The following is a 25,390-nucleotide window of genomic DNA, read 5'->3' on the forward strand; positions in this document are numbered from 1 at the left end:
CCTTTGCGCTGTAAATACACCGCGCGTTTGTAAAATCCGACATCAAGAAGCGTTTTGCGGTAACCTAGGTATTAATGCCACAGGTACAGACGGCAACCAAATATCCCTGCACTGTCGTAAGCATAAAAAATTATTTATAGATATATTAAACACCTAAAATACAAAACTTACTCTTTGTTTAAAGTCTTGAAAATTCAGCATCATGACAAGACTGTTAAGCCAAGATTGAAAGGCTGACATCGAAAGAGACACTATTGTGTATACATTATCATATATAAAAGAGAATGCATCGCCAAGGTTATTATTACAAAAGCGAAATCTGGCAATCAGCCAATTAGAATAAGACTGAAAGATTTCTACAGGTGAATACAAGCTGACAAACATGGAGACATTAATAGGGGCAAAAGGATGAAGTAAAACTTAAAAATAAAATTAAACAAAGAAAACCCGACTGGTAACTGTTGAAGGATAACAAAGTATTGGTCACATAACATGTACTAATTAATAATTATAAAAATGTTTACGATAAATTGGTGAATTTGATTTGTTAATTTTTGATAGTCCCGCGTCTCATTTTCAGTAAAAGCCTCTGGTTACGCAATGGCATCTCGAACGAGCCCTCAGTGGATGTAATGGAAATGACTTTTAGACGTAGGCGCAATTATCCTTGAATAATCCTTCTCAAGTTTCTCCCGAAGACAAATAAACCTTGAGAATTTACAGTTGATTTATTATGCGTTTCCTATTAGCTTAAGGTTCCCGAATACATCGGAAGAATACCATTATTTCAGTTTTTGCTATCCTGCGGGGCATCGCTGTTATTTGGTTACAGTAAGGGGAATTTAAGTTCAGCAAGAAACAGGAAGGAAGGTGCCTATGGGAATTTTTCTAACGGTCTTCTTTATTTGCTTTGCTTTGTTTAAAGACTGTTTTGGCTAAACTCGTTATCTTGAAGTTATCGTAAGGTATTCTATTATTCCCTTCTTGAATTACCGATAAGAGATTTTTAGTACATTTTCAAGTACTTTTTTTTTATTTCAACAGGGGCTGACTGGATATGAATTCATATATAGTTTTCCGTGAAATATGTCAAAATATCATAGCAGTTTCAATAGTCTCAACAGTTATCGCATGACTAATTGTATTTCACAATCATAATCGCATGATTACCTGCATTTCATAAGTATGAGGGCAATTTTAAATTCTATCAAGTGAAAGGCCTTTTCATGCTCTTAATCGTATGATTAATTGCATCTCGAAATTATGATGTCAAATTTGAGTCATAAATAAAAGGCCCCCTGCTCTCGGTACCAAAAGATCATTATCTGTTCATTGCATTCACCACAATTTCTCGTAGACTGTTTGTAAGACCTTGCTCACTTTCAGATGCCTAGCCTATCCCTACTGTTCAATCTCACTACGTTCATGTACTGGTGTACACCATTTGTTTAATTGCTGTTACGTAACAATCCAAAACTAATCTGGTCACTTTTTAGGTTTTTTACAAATCCATCCTTGCTCTTTAAAGAATAAAACTTAGTCACTGCAACTTTTAACACATTTTGAAAAATTACTATTCTAATTATCTAAGCTATAGGAGATTCAAGCTTCTGGGATATATTTTAGTATTAATGTTGTTTAATATTATAGTTTGGATGTTTAGCTATATTCACCAACTCTAACCATTCCTTATGTTAATTCATGATGCCTGTCAATTTCAGTTCATTTAATGAAAATTCTATAGAAATTTCTATCTACTTATTCAGTTAGACTGCCTAAAAATATTCAGGTGATAATCCTATGTATTACTGAAGGTTTACGAAACAATTTTAATGACCAAACGTTATTAACTCTGTTTAGGTATCTCGGCTTTTTACATTTAACATCCGCAATGCCTTTCATTGCTTTAAAATAAGACAAATACTCAGTTACTTCACATAATTACCAAGTGACTTTCGTTACCTTTACACTGTTTCCCTAATCAAGATGATTAAGCTTAAACATTACAATCTTTAATAATCATACAGTGATTTCTGTCGCAAAAGATTTAATTAAACACATTCCCTAGGTCATCTTTATTATATGTAAACCTTCAAACTAACGACATTTTAGTGATTATGCATCACCAAAAGCTTAAATGTTTCAAACTTATGGCTACGAAACCATTAAAATCTCCAATTGTATTTCTTTATCTTCAATGCTGTAAGTACGAGTTTCTATATAAATTTCATAGCATATACATACCTTTTATGCTGCTAAATAGCCTTACAGTATCTATTTTATGTATACCTCCTATACTTTTAAGTAGCCTTATAGCATATATTTTATGTAAATATCCTCTGTACTTCTAAGTAGTCTTCTAGTATATATTTTATGTAAGTATCCTTTATACTTCTAAGTAGCCTTATAGTATATATGTATATACCTTTATTACGCATTTAAATACCGTTCACATTCCCATTTTGACCTTTTCTAAAACGTTCACCCAATCCTAATGAGAATTTAAGAGTCAACTCATCATCCCGATGCCTCCTACGGGTCATTATCCAGTGACCCTTAGCCCTACTGCAGACAAGCAATTACCCTCGCCACAGTAATGAACAGTTCCTTGAGATGAGAGAGAGAGAGAGAGAGAGAGAGAGAGAGAGAGAGAGAGAGAGAGCATATACTTCATGTTCTTTGTATTCTTCAGTGTTTTTACATTCAACTGCCATCAGTAGTCTCATAATGAATGTGTTGTTACTTTTGAAAATATATTATTAAGTAGGTCTTTCATCCATTCATACGTACAGTCCGTCTCAAATCTTCCACAAAAACTGGCAGATTTTGCTAATTTCCGAATAAGAATGTTATGAAATACATCATAATGTTGCTCAGTTCAAACATGGAGAGAGCAACACTTAAAAATGCTGGCGATGAGATGGAAAGTGACCTTCTGTGTATATCACGGGCTTCTCCAAAATTGAAATGGTGGCGCACGACAGCTTTTCGTACGTAAACAAAACGACCTTTCGCTTCGTCCGGAATGTCGCTTTTGACTGTCGTAGTAGTACTATAGCAGATTCACTTCAACCGTCCATTTGATGCCTATGCCCGTCCCTGACGGCGCTCCTGATTGGCTGTTGATAAGCCAATTACAGGGCTTGAAACTCTCAGACTCTCTCGAGAGTTCACATAGGCAGGATGTATGATCCACATCTTGTGACGGATACTTTTGAAAGACGTATCCCTCAGGAGAGGTGGAACACAGATCCTACCATGTGAACTCTTCGAGAGAGACTGAGCGTTTCCAGCCCTGTGATTGGCTTGTGAACAGACAATCAGGAGCATCGTAAGGGACTGGCCTATATCAAATCCACGGTTGATGTGAATCTACTGTAGTAGGTAGCAGTCGTTGTATTACAGCCGTCGTGGTGATGCTGCTGCTGCTGCTGCTGCCGCCTCTCCTCCGAAGTGACGGGCAAAGCCACCACAACCAGCTGGTGGCATATGTTATTCACCTCTATGAAGTATGAAGCAAAAAGCAGTCCGGTAGCTTTATGCTGTCATGGCTCCGGGGGAACTTCTTAAAACTTGCGACCTCTCTCTCTCTCTCTCTCTAATTCTGTTTTATATAACGTCGACGGGTGTGAGTATTTAACCATCGATTCTCGTGTTCCGTTGCTGAGAGCGTCGCTTGCCTCCAAGCATAAATTTTACCTTCGTCTTGGATTACATAAACACACATGCACACTACAGATAACTAAACGTTCGTATCCGATTTATTTTAAACCGTTCAACTTTTAGAAAGGAAGAGTGACGAAAATAAAACAAAAGGCTCTTTCCTTTTTTTTTTTTTTAATTTCTCCCATTTTTTTCTCTAATGCGTCTAGTTCCATTCATTCTCTTTATCACCAGAACTTTTAAGGAAATTTGTTAAATTATGCAGTCGGTTGCAGGCCAACTAACCCAGGCTCATTCATTCTCCTTTTTTATTATTTTTTTTCCCTTTGTCTCGCCCTCGAACTGGAAACCAGAAATGGCTGCGTCTTCGCGCTGCCGAAGACGTCTTGTGTGCGGCACAGAGCAAGGCAACAACACAGAGATGTTGAACACGATGGTAAGGCTATCAAAGTTAAACAATTGTATAACATGCTACAATTAGATACTGATATGATAAGATGTAACGAATTTCTTCATAAAACTGTTTTCATAGCGGGGTTTGCATCTACAGGCATTCCTTCAAGAATATACCCTTTCTCCTTAGACGGACTAGAACCAGAGGGTATTTATAGATACAGAGAGTATTGACCTTCCAGTTTTAGAGCAAATATTTTAGGATGAGGTTGCTAGGTCGGAGTCCTGCTCCTCACTAACTACAACCCACCACAGTCGGCTAATCTACTAACTTCTTAGGTCACAAGAGGTGTATAAAATGGGTTTTATATAATGTGCCTCAATCGTTCCTCCTTGCTCGGGACTCGAACTTGGTTTTTCTTGCCAGTATGGTATGGTGAGATATATATATATATATATATATATCTATATATATTATATATATATCAAATTGTATATATATATATTAAATGTATATATAGATAATAATCTAACATGGGTGTATGTATCTGCATATGTTGTTGCATGTATATGCAATTATATATCTATATATATAGAAAGTTATATCAACATTTCGGAGTTCTAATACCTATATCGAGCTACAATGTCCCTAATATCTAATTCGCGCTACCTGGAATAATATATTTTACATATGCGTAACCGAAGGGGAATTTTTCTCGATAATAAAGATTGCCTGGACCCAGGGCGCCCTGGTCCAGGCAAATCATATCGAGAAAAACTTCCCCTCGGTTAAGCATAATGAAAATATATTAATTCCGAAGTAGAGCGAATTAGATATTAAAGACATTGTTAGCCTCGATAATATATATAGATATATAGATATATATATATATATAAGTCATATCACATTTCCGTGATTCAATAAACATATATCGAGCTACAATGTCCTTTAATATCTAATTCGCTCTACCTTGGAATTAATATATTTTCATATATGCTTAACCGAAGGGGGAATTTTTTCTCGATAATAGATTTGCCTGGACCAGGGCGCCCTGGTCCAGGCAAATCTCTTATCGAGAAAAAATTCCCCTTCGGTTAAGCATATATGAAAATATAATTCCGAGGTAGAGCGAATTAGATATTAAAGGACATTGTAGCTCGATATATATATCTATATATAATATATATATATATATATATATATATATATATGTATGCACACATATATATGTATATATATTTTTCGAAGGGAAAAAGTTACCACAATATCATCAAACAACGTGAGTCCCAACATACGAGCGTATTTCTCATACTATAGAAGATATTATTCTTTAACTTGAGAAATAGACGGTTATTTTGGAACTCACGTGTTTAACATTAATGTAGTTGCTATGGAACGTTCTGCAAGGATTTATATATATGTATACATAAGTATATTATTTACATACAAATGTATGTATATATGTACTATGTATGTATGCACATATGCGAACCATTTTCATACATCACAACTTCTCTTAAGTTAAAAGAAGTGTGCCGACAGAGTATGAGTCACAGATTTTGTTTTGCAACACTTATCGAATCAAGCGGTGCCCTGAATTTGCAAACAGTTCAATGAAAAAATTATTGTCAAGGAGACACCAAAGTGACCTTGGGAGGAGGCGTTCGCATTTATGTGTGATGTCGAGCTCTCTCTCTCTCTCTCTCTCTCTCTCTCTCTTTGATCACGGATAAAAAGAATCCAAATGTGACCCAAGTAAGGGTGTTGAAAATAAATTTAGCTGGAATTAATCTATAAGTTTTAGGATATATTGTGGACTGATAAACGAAGGAAGTAATAAGCATAGCAACAGTGAAGATATATATAATTAATGATTGTCTTTGGGTTGCTGCTCTCTCTCTCTCTCTCTCTCTCTGCTACTTATTCCATCTATTTAATCCATTTGTCTATTTATTTCAATATCATATGGGATCCAATAACCCGCCCGTGGGACAACTTTAAAAAAATAAGATATAACGAATAAAAATGACATAATACCAACTTGATGTCTGCAATTTGCAAGTTTCGTGCTAATTTATTGTTTATCCTAACACAAGGATCATTGAACGGGCAACCTACTGTATCCTTATCTAGCCCAGGCTCGAGGGAAACAAAATCTAAGGGGGAAAGATAAATACTTTATCTGAAGTTCTATTATCACATTTTCTTTAACTCACTTCCGTTTTCTATGGTACACGAAGTCTAAGCCGTAAAGTTTACAGAGACCATTAAGCTGTGAAGCACCAGTTCGTGCCGTTACCGCCGCATCATGAAGTCACCTGAGGCTAAGACTAGAAAAAAAAAGATAAAAAAAATATAGCAATCAAACCTTGAGAGAGAGAGAGAGAGAGAGAGAGAGAGCTTCGTGTTTCATTCACAATACTGAGGTTCATGGTATTCTTGGCGGGACTCCAAATTCTCTCTCTCTCTCTCTCTCTCTCTCTCTCTCTCTCTCTCTCTCTCTCTCTCTCTCTCTCGTCGTATCCCAAACTTCTAGTACCACTTCTCCCGAGTCATCTTAAAATCCAATGATTCTTTTAGATGGGCCGTTGTCTCTTCTCATTCTTAAACGTTGTCAAACGCTTACAGATAATTATGATACCGGCGCACGAATTATCTATTCTCAAAACCACGGTCTAGGTATATTACCTAGACCATGCTCAAAACCACCAGATATTACCTAAATATGATTTACACGCCCTGTCACAAGAACTGTTTGGTTTCCTCGAGTGGATCAGGAAATTGTAAGGGCATTGTATAGTGACTCGTCTCGGAATTCTGCCACGCTCAGAGCATTCCTTTGTTTGTCCCATCGCGAAAAAGTCAATGAAATGTCAGCACCGGAGAGAGATGGAGCAGGACGCCCACACACACTGTCAGTCACATCTTTGGTCTTTATTTTTCATTGGATGATGGGGCCGGTTATATGCATGAGTAAATATATACATGATGCACGCATGTATGTCAACACAAACTCTATATATATATATATATATCTACTAGATATATATATATATATACATACACGACTTTCCTTAAAATGAGGTGGTTCTTAGGTCGAAAACATAATGGCCACTGCCACATTCATACTTTTTTAATTGAATCATGGATGAAGACCGTGCAGTAACTTTCCCATAACATTCACCTCTCCATACATAAAAGGTTAATCAGCATCACGTCGAACTCCAGCACACACACACACACACACACACACTTGAACAGCATGTACTACATGATGGGCAGAAAATGCATATATGTAGAATATACATAATGTATTTACAATAATGTTTTCAAACTACAATTTATAATGAATGAGAGTAGACCTATCTATGTCCTACAACGAAGTGTGCGCAACAGTAAACTTGAGATATTAAGTTTATATGTAACTGAAATATTGAAAATATTTATCGATATCAATGTTACACAAGCTCAAGTCGGCTAAATTACAAAAAGAAAGCCTTTCTAATTGTTATCTTTATTTTTTTTTAAATATGAAGTGTATTTACACAAAGCTGCGTATTACTTGAAGTTCTTTCGTAATGAATGAACGCTTTCGTACACAGCAACAATGACAAGAACAACAACAAAATAAGACTCAATAAACAACTTCGAAATTTGTAGTTAAAGATACATGAGCTAAATGAATAATAAAAAAAAAACTAAATGTCAGTTATTCTCGTCGTTAATTCAGACACAATTGACTAGTTCATGCGAATAGTGGCAAAAATAAAAAAAGTAAAAATGAATGAAAATGGTTAAAAAGGAGAAGAAAAAGTCATTCATTTCTTTGTATGCTAATGGTGGCATTAAAATCAACTAACCGTTTCCGCCATAAAAGAGAGAGAGAGAGAGAGAGAGAGAGAGAAGAGAGAGAGAGAGAGAGAGAGCATATGGCTTGAGTAAATTTAGTGGTCTTGTCAACGTTCTCCCTATTCAAAGCGTTTAGGGAAGACAAGACCAAAAAGAGTCCTTTCATTATCACACCCACTTATCCTATTAGAGGATCTTTCCTATATAGGACTTGTCTGTCGCCTTAGACTTGGTTCGTGGCGGAAAAAAGGGAAAGGACGGTTTATTTGAGGTCTTATTTCAAGTCCGTCGTATCGCTTTTAATTCTTTTACAAAAATAAGTGAGATAATACACGCAACTCCACTCAAGCAGTATTTGTGTGCACACATAAGGATATATATAATATATATATATATATATAGATATCTATATATATATATATATATTTATATCATATATATATTATATATTATATATATCACACTACGACATTTTCTTCTTCGAAGGCTGTAGCACCAGAAGGCTACAGCCCTCACGGTTTCCTGGGAAGACTTTCCGGATGAGGTTGCAAGACCAACACCCTTTTCCCAGGCTCCATGACGCTAGCACTCATTTACAGATGAGTAGACCTAACACACGGTTAAAATCCTCGTGGTTTTGATATTTGACATTGTTCGCTGATTTCCAAATGATGTTCAGACATCTAATAATTTTTCGTAAAATCATTGATTACACTGGAATATTATTATTATTTTTAATTATTCAGCAGAGTAAACTACTTCATGTACTTGATTTCCAAGTAGTTTGCGGCCCAGACTTAGACGCAGTACCACTTAGGCTAACTGCTAGTAAAGTGGTCAGCGTTGCAAATGTACAGACCGCATTGCGTGTACGAGTTCTATTCTACGCCAGAGTAAGAAAAGCTTCAGTTAAAACATAAGGGATTAGCTAAATGAGGTTTATAAAGACTAGATGGTGAATCCTACACTCACACCACGACTAATTAATCTGTATACTAAAAGAAGGTTGAAGTTTAAAGTGGAAGGACTATGTATACAATACATAGTACTAGCTAATATATACACGAAAATTACTATACTGGGAGGTATGTATGCGAACATATATACGTACATACATATATATATTCATGAGAGAGAAAGAGAGAGAGAGGGAGAGAGTAAATAACGCTAACGCGCATATGCACAATATAACTTAACATCACATGCAAGCCATAGATGAAACTAGACAACGAAAGAAATAAAAACTCTTATTTCCTAGTTCCAAATGGAGATACAGAACGGACCTCGTGGCGCTTCCAGGTAGTTGAGCATTATTTGCTACATGTATCCCAGAGGCGTCCCTCCAGTATACATAGGAAGAGGGAGGTGATTCCCTATGTCAACAGTTGATGTCATGTCGACTTCGGTATGTGTGTACACATCGGGTCTCTTCTCTAGACCTAACTATTACCTTTGTATACACACAGGCGCACACTAATGTGTACTCAGATGAACGTATACAAAGTGATAGTTGTGAGGGGGATCTTGGAGAGGGGGTCTCAGTGGTTTAAAACCATCTAGAGATTTCGGAGGAAGTGCAAAATAACATTTAACGACATAACTCGCAGAGGATGAAATCACTGGGCGATACTGAAGGAAAACTATCTATTTGGAAAAACTTATTTCCTCAGGTTGACAATGAGTTCTCTTTCACGGGACTTCTGACACGGTTTTAATCATTCTAGCAAATTTTCCTCCGTTCGTGGTCATTTATTTCGTTTCAGGCCTACTTAGTCTTCCCCCCTCCCCCCCACCACCACCACGGAGAAGGAAAACAAATCGAAACACACAGTTGGCAACAACGTGAGCCCATGTGGTGAAAGAAGCACAAGAAGAAAAAGAAAAAGAGCTCTTATTTTTTTTCCTGGCGTGTGTCCCGCAGTCATCTTCACTGAGCCTAGCCGTACAGGAAGTCATATATTATCATTGATTCTCCCACTTGCGACTAAGCAGCAGTTACACTTGTACGAAGACTATCGCTTGAATTTCAAGATAACTCCGTTGCATCATGGCGGCGTTGTGGGGGGAGGGGGGGGGGAGGAGTGATGAAGTCAGGCTGGATATGGGGGCGTTGTGCTCATACAAAATAATTGAGTGGATTTACTCATGGGCACAGAGACGTTTATACAATGTTAGGAGACTATTCCATTCATACGAGCGGGGAACAAAAGACGATCGCATTCGGAACAAGTAACATAGCATGGAGGAGGGAGGGAGGGAGAGGGGTGGGAATTGGTGGGCGGGTGGAAGGGAGCCAAGGGAGGGGAGGGTACACAGCCACGCTTCTTGTAGAGATTTGATATGGTGGCATAACGAGGAGCCTCGTGATAACTATGATTACATACAGTTCTTGTTTGCGGTAAACTTTAGACTTACGCAAACATGCCACGTATAATGGGTACTTCCTTTATCCCCTTCCGGACGCAACTTCCTGTCAGGAAGCGAAAAGGCGTTCATGAAATTCTCCAGCTATAATGAATACTGGTGTTCGCAATAACAATCACAACACATTTCAAAACTGATACCGAGACTGGCAAAAGCTAGTTTTATACCACAGCGAAAATAAAAATGAAAATAAATGAACTCAGTGGAACGCAATAAGTTATAACCACCGAGATAAATAGCAAAGGGGAAGATGGTTTCCCAGACACTTACCGTTCGATCCTCACCGATGTCCACTTCATCAAGACACGTCCACGCTGTCTCAAAAATATTACCTTGCTATATGCATACATATATATACACTGTACCAACCTCTTTTTTTTTTTTAATGAGCACAACAACATAGCACAGAAAAGAGGAACGAAAATAACAATGAGCAACAACCACCCCATTCATCCCTCCGCTTCCATTCATGACCGAGTCAGCCATAAACGTATACAATTTCAGATAATTCCTTTTAATTCCTTCTCATGGCCGTGACATTTACTTTCTATCAAATGTATTTTCTAGAGCCATTTAACTCCCATCTGTTTGAATTCGCGTCTGATAGGATAAGAGCACAAGAGAGATTTCATTCTCCGAGCCGTTTCGTTTTTGTTTGTATGGATCGTGTTGTTCTTTTTCATCGCTCAGTCGGCTCAAGTTATATCGTTTGGTTGTTATTTCACGGTCTCCGCTTTGCCGTAATTCATTGAAGCTTTGTGGGTTCGTGGCCCGTGCCTTTAGTATATGCCAGAGACGGTTACAAAAGAAAAGGAATTAACACGAATTTCTGCGCCGCGTTCTAGACTGAGACAACTTGCGCATGCGTAGTAAATAATGAATATGCCAAAAATGCAAAGTGCTAGATTACAGTTTACGTCGTTTTGTGAATTTACACTTTTTTTAAAATGCATAATGCTCTTGATGGCTGAACGTAGTTCTGCTTGTAGTTCTTGATAGGGAAATATTTTTGTCACGCGCAGAGAGAGAGAGAGAGAGAGAGAGAGAGAGAGAGAGAGAGAGAGTGGATATTAAATGATTACTCCGCAATGTAAACTAGCATTAGAGTTGACATTTATAGCACAAGTCGTTTAACAGGCAAGGACGACAGCCATGAATGGGAGGAGGAGTGACGCCTCTGCAGCTTCTTTTGTCAAAGCCATACATTCACTTTTTCTTCTTCTTGAATGAATGTTACGGTGACATTGTGATTCTGAAAGGATGATTAAAAGACGTATACGAATATATTTAACTGTTTCCAATTTAGATATTCGATTTTATTGGTCTATTCTACAACTTTTAACTGAAACAAAGGGTTCTTTTTCTCTGAGTGATCAAACTTTCTGCAGAATTAAGAATTTCTTCTTCACTAAGTATCACAGTACTACCTCAGATCATGGAACGCAACCCCCCAAAAATTGTTTCACCCGGCAAAGAGGCCTCGAATAAATATGAGTCTAGTCTATAGTCTAGACTCACTCAACTGAAGGCCTCGAAATATGACACCCGTCTCCAATGAGGTCTAAAAGGAAAGACACGCAAACCGATGACATTAAATGGAATGTGTAAACGAACCTTCATTGTATATTAAAAGAAGAGGTACTTTCGTCAGCCATATACATATGATTTTCTCCTGCGTGACCTCAAAAGGGATTTCCGTAGTTGTGTACAAAATGCGCAAGTTGTCTGGTGAAATTGAACATGACTTGTGTGTGGGACGACATGGAGGCAACAAGTGGTTTTTGTTTATTTATGACTTTTATTTATTTATTCACTTTTCGCTTTTCAGTCTGTCTGCAAGTGTCACTTTTTCAGTCTAGCTGTTTTACTTATCTTCTTCAACTACATTACCTTGTTTCATCTCAGATGTTGTGTGTCTGTTCGATTAATGTTTACGCTGTTCTCGTCCACTGTCTGTTGGATGACTATTTTCATCACTGTTTGTCCGTTATGTGACTATTTTCCTATACAGTTAATATGTGACTACTTTGAATATAGTTGTTATTATACTGTCTATTGTACAATCTATTTTACACCAATATCTGCTTGTCGGGACTGCCTACGTTCTCTATCTGTCTGCCCGTTTAGCTTAGCCATTATACAGGCTGTCCATAAAGTCCCAGCCATTACGAGTATTTATTGCTTGTAATGGTCCTGGGATTTTATGGACACCCTGTATTAATCAAGCCAGACAGCAGCACCAGTTCTGTATATCAGTGCGTGCGTACGTAACTCCAGTCTGCTGTCTCTCAACCGGTAGCCATGATATGGTTACGGTTGATAAACGACACAACAGCCTCTAAGAGTCTAAAGCGTGGCATTTTACGTATACTTTAACAACGTGTAATTTGTTGCCAGCGAATGACAAGGCATCGCACCAAAGGGGATGTGCGCTGTGCGCCTTTCCGTTTAAGGATTCGTTGAGTCCTCGCGAGGGGAACTGCCAATTTCAGCTACTGTGTTCACGAGAGAGAGAGAGAGAGAGAGAGAGAGAGAGAGGTACGCAGGGGGAAGTAGTAGAGGGGGTGGGCGGATAGGAAGCCGTATTTCAGCGTGAATTATTCTATTAAGGGACAAAAGAAAGAAAGTGTAGCACTGGAGGAATGTGGGAGTTATTCTAAAAATATGCATATATATTTATATAGTTTCTAGGCACCAGAATTGGCAACAATGCCGTAACTTTTTCTCTCTGCTGGTTGTTTAGCGTTTGGGAGCAGTTAAAAATCCTATGGTACAGAACGAAACAAACTGAGTCAACAGCTATATCTATATATCTCTTGAATGAAAACGGGACATCGTTACCAATTGACCGAATGTATTAGTACATCGTAATAAGATGTTTTAACGTGATTCAAGAGAAAACTGATTATAAAAATAGATGAACAAAATACAAGTAAAGAATTAAGTCACATAATAATGGCACTTACCTTGAACAAACGTTTCATATACATAACTTCTAAAGCTCAACGGTGCGGATTAAATTTTGACCAGGAATTCATCTTTAGAATGCTCGACTCAGCTGCCTGGGAATTGCAGTATCCAGGGTCGTTGGGTTCATCTGTTAAGAAAAGCAGTAAAAAACAAAGGAATATTATGATTTTGTTTTTAATAAATAAAAAAGCCAGAATACTTTGAAATGCTTTCATTAACAAGGTACTACTACCAGGAGTCAAGCAGAAAATGATGTGACTGTGCTTGTCAGCTTGTGTTTACGGCAGTCATCAAAATCAAGTGAAAATATAAATCTGTTAAAAATACGAAATCCCAAAGACTATTTAGTTCAACAACATTCAACAACACTCTAGTAAAGAAAAAAGAAAACGTTTTCTTAAGGCCTGTGCTCTTTTATGTAGTCCTAAATACTTGGCGCACTTTAGTACAGTAAACTTTCTTGCAAAGGAAACTTGCCTCGTAGTTGGACTCATACCTTCATTATTAATACGCTTTCGTTTCGTTCTATGCGTTATTTTTTTTGGAATCTGTTTCGGGCGTCGCTTTCGTAGTTGAGAAACTGTATGCCAGCATTCTGCCCATAGCTCCATGGAAAGAAACTGCGGTTTATTTCCACAAGAACACGTTTTTGGATGTTTTAGGATAGGGAATAAGTCTTTCATACCTCTAAGTCTTATTGACAAGCAGATTACTTTTGTACTTCCTTACTTTTATGATTTTCCAGTATTTAGTGGGCGTATTGTTTTCGTTCCAGATCATGGGCACAATGATATAATTTCTATTACGTATCGAATTATTCGTTTGAGCATATATACATGTTCAGTTTGTCTCACTCTCTCTCTCTCTCTCTCTACACACACACACACACACACACACACACACACACACACACATATATATATATATATATATATATATATATATGTATATATGTATATATATACATGTTTATGTGTTTCACTCTAAACACACACACACACACACAAACATGTATATATATATATATATATATATATATATATATCTATATCTAATATATATAATATTATATATATATCTATAAATAATATATATATATAGTATATATTATATATTAATATATAATATACACATAATGTTCATGTGTGTGTGTGCAGGCATTTGTAAACATAATTAAAATCCCCGTATGGTATCAGAAATCTGAACACTCTCTCGAAAGCTCTCTGCCAAACTTGTAACATGAAGAGCGAAACCATTAACAATCATGTTAATAAAACTCATCAACGTAGCTAAAAAACACAAGGAATGAAGCTTACAAAGTATGACAGCGTTAACTTACACACCGAGGTTAAATCACTTCAGCATTTATTAAACTATTAAGCTGAAAAAGCGATAGGCTTCACACGTGTCCTCGGTTAAATCGCACAGTCATGGAATTATCCTTGAATATCTACCTCTCTATCTAGGGCTCAAGGAAGAAGTGAGTTGTTGCAAGATGCAGAGTTACTGACGCTATTCTACCGAGAAGGTTGAACGCTTCACTGGCAAAATTGAGAGGAATGTTAATGTCTGCAAATGATTTTACCGACTAATACGAACAGATACACACACAGAGAAACATATACTAATTATATATATACATATATACATATATATATATACATACATACATGTATATATATATATCATATATATGTGTACACCAAATATATATATATATATATATATATATATATATATATGACTGGTAAAAATGTTCTGTAACAACAGAATTCCATCTAATAAAAGGAGCCCATAAAAAACACCAAAATGTAGAGAGAAAAGTACTATATTTCAGAGACTGCTGTCTCTCTCAGGTATATATATACCTGAAGAGAGAGACAGCAGTCTCTGAAATATAGTACTTTTCTCTCTACATTTTGTGTATGGGCTCCTTTTATTAGATATATATATATATATATATATATATATATATATATATATATATCACTACATAAATAAATCCCTACACACACACACACATCTATATCTTTTTAATCTAAGGCAACCAACCTATTCCACTGTTCTGTAGTATAATGAATATAAGATCTGTTCCTGTGCAGTGTGATACTATGGAACTTCACTGGTCAGCTGGTATGGTGGCTAGCGTTGTGGGATGCCGTTCAGATGTCGAGGGTTTGCGCCTTCCCCAGGGCGATGAAGAATCCCAGGCTCTGTATCATGATCAATTACTGCTGCAGTGTGGGGTCTGCGGTGGGAGGTTGAAACCAACATTCTTTTAAATCTTTTAATTCCAAGTCAGTGGCCCCTGTGCGCTTGTTCCATGTGAATAGGTTTCATCTACTGAGGTAATAATAAACAATAAAATGATGTCGACTCTGACACACTGTAAGGGAAGTATTGTGCGCACACTTAGAGGTAAGGTTACCGAGGGTATTGCACGTCCCTGTTTGACTGTTCGGCTGTATATCTTCTGGCGATAGTCTAAGTCTTAGTTCACATAAAATAAAGAAAACTCCATCGAACAGTTCAGTCTGAGACGAGTATCTCACGATGCTGCTGATATCCGGAGAAAAATAAGTCAACAGTCATAGAACAAAAGACCTGAAGCATGTGGCGCTAATATCAGCATAGCTGTTAATATGCAAAACCTTATATAGAATTTTTGGCTCTTATGGTCAAAGATAGTACCAACTATCAGTTAATGGTTCAGATTCATTAAGCACTGATACCACGGATCATGGGTTGGAATCTCGACACGAAACTGGTTTACTTAGTCTAATTACTACACAAAATGATCTGCTTCAGATCTCTGATCAAAATAGCAGTCACTCAAATCTAGTTGGAGGCAGAAGAATTTCATCTGTAGGCTTTACAATTTTATTTTCAAGTCAAGCAATAACGTCGTTAATAATGACTAAAATCAGCATGGGCCCTGCAACACCATTTAGTGGAACACCAGACATAGTCTGGCTAACCTCCAAGCACTGTCAATACACTCGGCTACCGATTACTAGTGCGTGTAACACAGCTTCCAATCAGTAAGTCCTACAGTTTAAAATCAAGAGCCCGAAGCTAACTATAGTCAAGAGGATCACCTAGGCCAATATGATCTAGATTTGAATTTGAACACGTTATCTCAGCAAGGAGCGAGGTAGGGAGGTACGGAGGGAACAAACGGAATGCTAACACACTCCAACCTCTTACTTACACGCTAATCATCTCGTGTTACATTTTACCCACAGCGCTTAACGAGGTGAAAAACGAGTTCAACACCGAGGCGAGATTCATCTCAATTAGGGAGAGCGAAAATGTAACCGAATCTCCGCCTAATTCCTTTCTTCCCCCTCCTCCGTCTCCTGCTTTTGTTCCTCAGCCTCTTCCTTTTAAATGCAGAGGAAACAAAGAAGAAAACAATATGAGCATATGATAAAAAAAGAAGACGAGCTCCAACAAATCTGCGCAATGCACTGAATGAGTTTCAATTGAATAGCATCTTCTAAACCATTAGTTAGGGTGTGTTGCTCAATCAAGTCGACTTAATGCAATAATAGCTGCTGTTGTTAGACCTGATGGTGGGGATTTATATATTGTTTTTATCATGTCTCAAGGGATGCCAAAAGATGTACCATTACTTCAGCATTAGCAGCTGGACTTCCTCTACCGTTATCAAGTGACCGATTAGAAGCGATTTCCCGCCAAATTCCACCATTAACGGTTACCCACAATGCCCTTCGCGTCAAGGACGAAAAATGCCTTTCGAATATCACTACTTGGCTCCCTTCAGCACGTTCTCAGTGAGATATTTATAAACTCTTGTTATTCAATATTCAGCTCGCGAGACACAAATATGACGGTTTGAGCTTCGCTTTTGTCTGTTGTCACGTCAATAGGAATTCCAGAGCCTCTTAAGCCCCGAATTAATGCAGCGATTTTCATTTACGCAATTTATTATGACGGTTTGGATAGCTCTCTACGCAGATCGAACAGTCACTACCAAATGCACTGTAAATTCGATCCATTTTTCCTTATTCATGCACCCTCTTCAGGAAGAGAACTAGACCTAGGAAACCAGAAACAGGCGCATATTTCAGCTCATGCAACCGACTGACAGTGTTTTGCTAAAGCACATCCGCCTATAGTCGCATCATGTACTAGTTTCCATCGCGTAATAGGTTCATTGCAGATGTGATAACGGCTTTTGATTAGCTCCAATCGAAGTTAATTGGGTGCAGTTGATTCTGCAACGTTGTCATTATGCACAACCGATTCCCAATGGCTATAATTGGGATCTGGAGCACCTCTGAAATAGAGGAAATTCGATGACTCGGCACAATATCCTCGACAGTGTGTGTGAGCTCATTGGGGTCATTAGTAGGCTAATGAGACCAATTTGAAAATTACGGGGGAAAACTGAAAAGGTCCGGGTTTGGCATTTTGGATTTTAAAAGAAGCATACTTGACTTAGCAGTTTGTTGCTTATGTGGATAAGAGAAAGAAAAATGAAATACATTTACAGTATAGTGTTGTGCGAAATGAAAGCTAGGAACGAAAAGTGCGCGCTAAAGCAAGGCACTTTATTTCCAAGTAAATTCGAAGTTGTACAAAAAAGACTAAAGATATTTAGCAATAAAGATCATGTACCGTCAAAATGGACTTAACAACATGCTGCGGCTACAAGTAATTGCTATATGTTGGAGTATTGCCAAGTAACTAACTACCTACCTAGTAACACGCGTGGTATTAGACGTATGAATGTTACTTTTACACTAAAATATACAACAGGTACGCACACATACACATATATAACAAATATATGTAGGTATAGTATATCTATACATATACATACAGACGTACACACACATATAGTATATACACACAATCTGCTAGTCACTTTTTACTAAATACGTGCGTAATAGTAATAGCCACGACGCCCTCTCAACTTCTCGAATTCATCACACTTTTTGGATACGGTTGTCACTATAAATCCTTTGATCCACATGCAAGAATATGAAGTAATTCTGATATAACGCTACGGACATCAGAATTACATCATATACTTGTATTTGGATCTAAGGCTTTGTAGTGACAACCGTATCCAGAAACTGTGAAGAATTAGAGAAATTAAGAGCCATTGTAGTTATTACAGTTACATTTAAATATACATTTATACATATACATTCATACATATGTGAATATATTTTAAAAAATTTGTGAACTTTAAATTTACTTATGAAAAAATGGAAGGAGACAGAAATATAGAGAACTAAAGCAATTTTGAGAACTACTCCGAAACTTTTTCTACTTTAAAAAACACACACATACGTATATAAATTATATATTCAATCATATTGCATTTAACCCCACAAACACAAACCATGACGTAACTACCTCTAGATGTGATAAGAACCCTAGGCAATTCTGTTTCCCCTTAGCAAAAGCGTCTTAAAAAGGAAAATAAAAAGCGTTAAAAAAAAGTCGCACTTGACTGCCATCAGTAAGGACAGTAAACGCCAAAACTTCCGTTATCAGGACTTGGGTCTCGGCAGAAACAAACTCGTAAATCAGATGAGATCTGAGCCATCAGTACTGCACAGTTTCTGAATGAGAAAACGAGCAAAGTTGGATTTGTCCTCGGAAGAATAAATAGAAAGAAAACCCTTTAAATCAGGAATATTTTTTTGGTGTCAGGCAAAGTCCGCTGGGAAGAATCTGCCGACATATTAGTTTGCAAGATTTGCACACACGCAAATACATATATATGTATGTATATATATGATCATATATGTGTATAAATATAATTATATAATATATATATATTATATATTATATTAAATAAAATATAAATAATATATATATTATATATAAATTATATAAATATATATCATAATATATATCTATATATATAATATATATAATAGATATATATAAAACGTCACTAGGACAGCTCAAGTTCCGGAAAAAACTTATAATACAACATATATATATATATATATATATATATATATATATATGCATATATAATCATCCATACATACATATATATAGATACCACACACACACACACACACATATATATATATATATATATATATATATATATATATATATATTTGCGTGTGTGTGTGTACAATTGATTCACCAGATAACGAAAATGCCACCTGCTGCTTTTACTCTGCCCTCAGCATCTCTTTCTCTCCGGCTTTCTTGACCATTTGAGTTTTTACGGTCTTTTTATTCAGCGGTTCGAGTCCGTTTAAGGGTTTGCTTTTATGGCTATTAGATGGTTAGAGATTGTAAGCGCATGATTATGTTGTAGAACCTTTTGTGAACCTTTGTGAACCGCGATCACTTTGCGGCCCTGACGTCGCACAATCAAAGGTCAAAAGCAACGAGACGACGAGTGGCTTTTGGGGAAACGGAAAATTAAAATTTAGATGCCGCGGGAAAAAAGGCGTCATGTTTACGTGATTGACCGCCCTTCTTATTAAGTGATAGAGTCGATTAAATTGTGGCAAATTTAAGTAAAATGTAACGGCAATCCGTCAGCTCATGGTTTCTCTCTCTCATTAGCTGTTTGGTCATATCAAAGACACGTCCTTTAATATGCGAAAATAAAAAACTGTAAAAAAAAAGTCCGGAAGCAATAAAAACTGTATAATGCAGTTGTCTGACGACATGGTATCTTTAGGCGACGTAAAGATTATCCTCTTCAAAAAAAGGATTTAGAAAAATCGAAACTGTCTGGACACTTGGCAAATGGTTTTAATAGACCCATCTCTTTCCACTTTGGAATGTAAGAAAATTATATGATGAACAGAGGCATTATCAATAACTTTCAATCAATTTTGAGTGTAAATGCCACATTTAGGATGACAGTGATGGACGTAAATACAAAGATGATGCGAAACTACGACTAAGCTTCTTGAAGACACCAACAGAGATGGACTGCAATAAATCTCTTGCAAAACACTTTTGTAACACTGCCATTGCTCTTTTCCTTCCACTGTCAGTAGAAGCGGCAGAAAATGTCAAGATTCCATGGCTTTATCAACAAAAAAGTAAAAGGCATAACAAACGGAAGATCTGACTGAACTTGTAGTAAATATTAGTACACACGTGAACAAATAGCTGATTTTTTAATTTTTTGTTCTTTATTTTCACGAATGGAAAGCTAAAAATCTATCTCTACTCTTAGATAAAACAAATCTTAAGGTATTCTTACTGAAATCTTAGGGGATTTAAAGACCTGATTCTTCTTATGATTCAAGAATCTCTGCTTTACAGAAAAGCTCTACAAGAGGCCGATTACCTACCAAAATGGGTAATCTATTCTGCAAACCTTTAAATGTACCAATACAGAAGTACATCATATTTAGTAGCAATACAAATATATATTCATATCAAAATCAGACTCATCAAATGCGTGAAGAATTTCATTTCACGTACCTCGGATACCGCACCTGATTCGGTCTGTCACTGAACGTACCGCAGATGTCCTGAATATTTGCAATACGCTCACGGAAGCTGCGAAACAGATGTAGAAAATATTATCTATCTATCTGTTAAGTTTTGCATGGCGTCATGACTGACTGGGGCTACTGAGGTCGAAATGATTTCAAAGATGAAAATTTCGGACGGCGTAAAATAGAACTCTCAGACATAAGTCTTCTAAAAGAACTTGAAATCTGTTGCAGAAGCAGGTCTTCTGCAACAAATGGGAACACCAGGTGTCGCAGATGGCGCGTTTGTCATCGCTGTTGGCTGCTATAAGGCATTTTAAAAGTCGTCATATCAGTGTTGGAATTACAGGGCATTATCACCGTAACTGTTATTTGGTTTACCGAGATTTGAGGCTTGATGTTTATTTAATTTGGCTTAGAGCTACGAGGAAGTTGCAGGATTGCTTAGTTTATCTCCGGTTGACGACATGTGTCGTATAGCATTCATTCACTATACCTCGGGAATAGCATTACACCCAAAGAGAATTATGACTGTAATTCCCTCTGGGTGTAAGTTATTCCCGAGGTATTGTGAACTGGATATGAAACGACTTTTGCTGTTTAATATATGTGGATTAAAAAAAAAACTTTCACTGTTTACGTGACATTCATACTGTAGTATATATTACCATTATTTGCCTGTTTTTCTCTCGTTTTTGCAGCTGATAACAATGAAAAGAATAACACCACCACCACCATCAATAATAATAATAATAATAATAATAATAATAATAATAATAATAATAATAACAAATACCCAAGGCAAGCTAAACCTATAGCAACTCAAAGATGACTTGACAGTTGCGAATCACAACAGAATGAGGTTCATTACATCCACAACACCGGGAAAATATACAAATATACAAACAAATGAGCTGAACACTACAGTAATACATGTCATGGCAACATATCACACACACATCGGCAACATATCACGCACACATCACCAACAGGTTGAATACAATAGTAGTCCTAACCAGTTCTTCATACGCTCACCCGGTAGTTGCCAGAGGTTTGTTCTCTACTTAAGGTCCCTGACTTGTTTCCAACCGGCCTATCATATCTTTGCGGTAAGTTGCCGACATATGTTTACGACAAGTTCGCAGGGTAACAATTATAAGCTGTAGGCTCTGAACACATGTCAAATAAGAACACAAAATAATGAAAGAAATAATAAACTATCCCTTTTTAATAGAAAATGGTAATTGAAAGAGTTATTAATTAGATATCTGCAAAAATATGAAATTGCCTACTTACTTGTAAAAATAATACTTCCTTGTACTTTAATAATCCATTTATATTTTCATCGATTTATTCAGTAATTTGTCTTTTTTCTAATGAGTGATCTCTTCTTTCTGCATTTCCTATTACCCTCTGTTACTTCTTTCATATGAATACCATATTCTTTGGAAGCTTGAATTTCAAGTCACTGGCCCCTGTGGGCTAGTTCCATATGAACACGGTTCATCTTCTAAACAATAATAATAATAATAATAATAATAATAATAATAATAATAATAATAATAATAATAATAATAATAATAATAATAATAGTGACTAAGAGGACAAGAACAAAAATTACTTTCTTTTCTTTTCTCATTGTCTACTTTCATTTATACTTGATAACTATAGATAACACAAATCTTCATTTGGCTGATTATCTTAAGGAATATATGAGCTGCTCTTCAAAGCATGAGGCCGTGCGGGAGCAGTGGCAGACAGAATAAAAAAAAGTGGCGGACGTTTTAACGTAGAATATACATACATATATATATAATTATATATTATTCTTAATATTATATATATAGATATATATAATATATGCGGACGTTTACCGTAGAATATATATATATATTATATATATATATATATGATATATATATATATATATATATATATATATATATATATATATGTATATATATATATATGTATATGTATATAATATAATGATACTATATATATACTATATATATATATATTATATATGATTATATATATATATATTTTTTTTTTTTTTTTTTTACCTAACACTTGGAATGCTACCTCCAAAGGTATTTTCCCACACTACGAATAATTCCCTTTCATCTGGAAACGCTGCCTGTTATATATATGGACAAATAAGCAACATACTAATGCTTTTTTCTTGATCATCAGTTGGAGCAGTTTTAGTAGTGATAATATTTCTATTATTTTTATTTTTATCATTCTAATTATTACTGATGCTGCTTACCATTATGGCTGTTAATACAACAACTACTACTAATAAAGATAAAAACAACGATGTATAATAATAATAATAATGTTTCAAAATCATACCTCCCTTCAACTGCCATTATTTTATGCATCGATTGCTTCGTAGCGCAGATTCAAAGTGTAAGACAGTATTGAAAAGCTGGCTTGGCAACAACTGAAAGCAGTGGGTTCTTAACACATGTTCAGAAGGAATACGAATTAACGAAGGGAAAAATGGAAGTTGCAAAACAGCTTGATTATTTGTAATATTTCAACAAAAGAATGAAGATGGAGAAAAAAAGAACATTAACGGTAGAATCCTCAGAATTAAACTATTTCGAAAATAGTAGTTGTTAAAAAATCAGCAAAAATAATGATACAGCCTTGAAGAAATATGACAATGCAAATTAAAAAAAATTAAAAAGCTAATAGATAATTGATTAGACAGAGTAAACATGCAATGACTGATTGATTGATTGTGTATTTTATCTGGCGTCACAACATCTGGGTAATTGACACATGCAATGAAAAATAAAGTAAACAGGCTCCCACCCCCCACCCCCCCGCCACCCTCTCGCTATTTGAAAGCAAAAGCCGATTTGCTTCCAAGACAGAAAACGAAAATAAAAAAAGTATCTTAATCAAGTTCTTTAAATATATTCCACCTGTCGCGAATGCGCGAATTAAGTGGGATTAAATAATGCAGCTGCTAACGTTGTTTATTGCCAATTATCTCCGAATTGACAGCTTGAACAGTGATAATTAAAGTAAACGTCATTATCTCATAACAGGAAGAAGAAGAAGGAGAGAGAGAGTCGTTGGAGATGATAGTCGTTCGCTATAAATAGAGATGCATCGTGGAGAGAGAAAGAGGGAGAGAGAGTGTGTATTCACATATGAGAGAGAGAGAGAGAGAGGGAGGGTGGGGGTGGGGGAGAGGGGACTGGACTGGGGATGATATACATTTACTATAAATAGTGACACACTGGAGAGAGAGAGAGAGAGAGAGAGAGAGAGAGAGAATGCATGGCGATAGCCGTATAGCCTTCAATGTCCCCCACCCTCCCCCTGCTATGCTCTTTACCTCCATCTTCTTCCTCCTTTCCCTCTGTGCCTCCTCCGGCTTCTTCTTTTTCCTCCTCCTCCTCCCCTCACCCCCCCTCCCCCTCCCTTTCCCCTCAACTGATCAACTGGCAACGAGGTTGAATGAACGAGCGAGGGATCCTGAAGTGTGTCTGATCCCCTTTAAATGGATTGTGATGCGTTGAATGGGATGGCTCCTTAGCTAGACCCATAAATCAAACAACAACACGAACGAACAGCAAATAAGTCGAACCTGACTACACGGTTATTTACGGAAATCAGGTGTTCGTTTTGTTTCTTTTGCCTCTTTCGCCAATCAAGCTGAATTTAGAGTGGTGAAGGCCTCCAGCCACTCGGTACCGCTAGAAATGAAGGCTTTCGAAGAGCCTAAACAATGCCATAGGCCTAGAGCTCTTCTTCAAACTAGCCAAAAATCCTCGGCTCAATCAATATCTCTTCCTCGCCAGCAACTGACGACTGAGAAGGAAGCTCCCTCATTTATTACGGACGATAGGACAGACTATCAACAGCGGAACCTCGACATTTATAAGGCAGAAGCCTCGTCTGATGGCGGTTGGGGCGCGTGCCTGTCTGCCTGACTGAGAAGCGAGCCGAGAGATCCTCTTTTAGGCTCTTGGCTTGAACCGCGACTACAGGCTTTGTTGCTCGTCGTAGACCTCTTCTTGTAGCTGTAGTCACAGCCCCGTCCGTGTCCGGACAGTCCCGGGCTTTAACATGTAAGAATGGGTCTGAGCGGGACTGACACCCACAGTCAAGAAGAAGACCTTCGGAGGAGGCGCAAGTCTCTCGTATTTTTTCTTTTCCTCTCTAAAGTTTCAGAATGGTTCGTAAACCGGTTGTGGTGTGACTATGAGTTCCGGTTGATAGCGAGCGAAGCGATCTGGCTCAAGGCCCCTCAGTCGTTCCTGGCAAAAGAACGAGGTATTTGGTTTGATGGAATTACTATTATTACGTTTGGACTTTTATTAATTCGCCTCTAGTGCCTGTACTTTAGGCGTAATGTACAAACAAAGGGAAATAGACAGAGGCGGTCGAGACAGAGAAATCAAGCCATGCGTAGTGACTGAAGTCTGAAAACACAGACAGACACGCACGCACACACCAACGAACACATACACGCACTGAGAGAGAGAGAGAGAGAGAGAATCTTGGAGTCGTACTGAAGAAAAAGGAGAAGAAGGACTGAAGCCATCAACCTCACTGGCCGCCAACAACAACGAAACAGGCTGGAAGAGCAGAGGCGAACCCC

At 37.0% G+C, this 25,390-nt stretch overlaps 1 long non-coding RNA gene across 3 annotated transcripts in view; it reads right to left on the reverse strand.

Annotated features, from left to right (window-relative positions):
- LOC135200848 (uncharacterized) overlaps positions 1-25,390 on the reverse strand; it is a 330,641-nt gene that overhangs the window by 40,521 nt on the left and 264,730 nt on the right. For all 3 annotated transcript variants that reach the window (XR_010311379.1, XR_010311380.1, XR_010311378.1), the window contains one exon: positions 13,297-13,427. This is a non-coding gene — a long non-coding RNA (uncharacterized LOC135200848). The remainder of the gene's footprint in view (positions 1-13,296; positions 13,428-25,390) is intronic.

The sequence above is a fragment of the Macrobrachium nipponense genome, chromosome 27 (assembly GCF_015104395.2).
Source record: "Macrobrachium nipponense isolate FS-2020 chromosome 27, ASM1510439v2, whole genome shotgun sequence".
NCBI lineage: Eukaryota > Metazoa > Arthropoda > Malacostraca > Decapoda > Palaemonidae > Macrobrachium > Macrobrachium nipponense.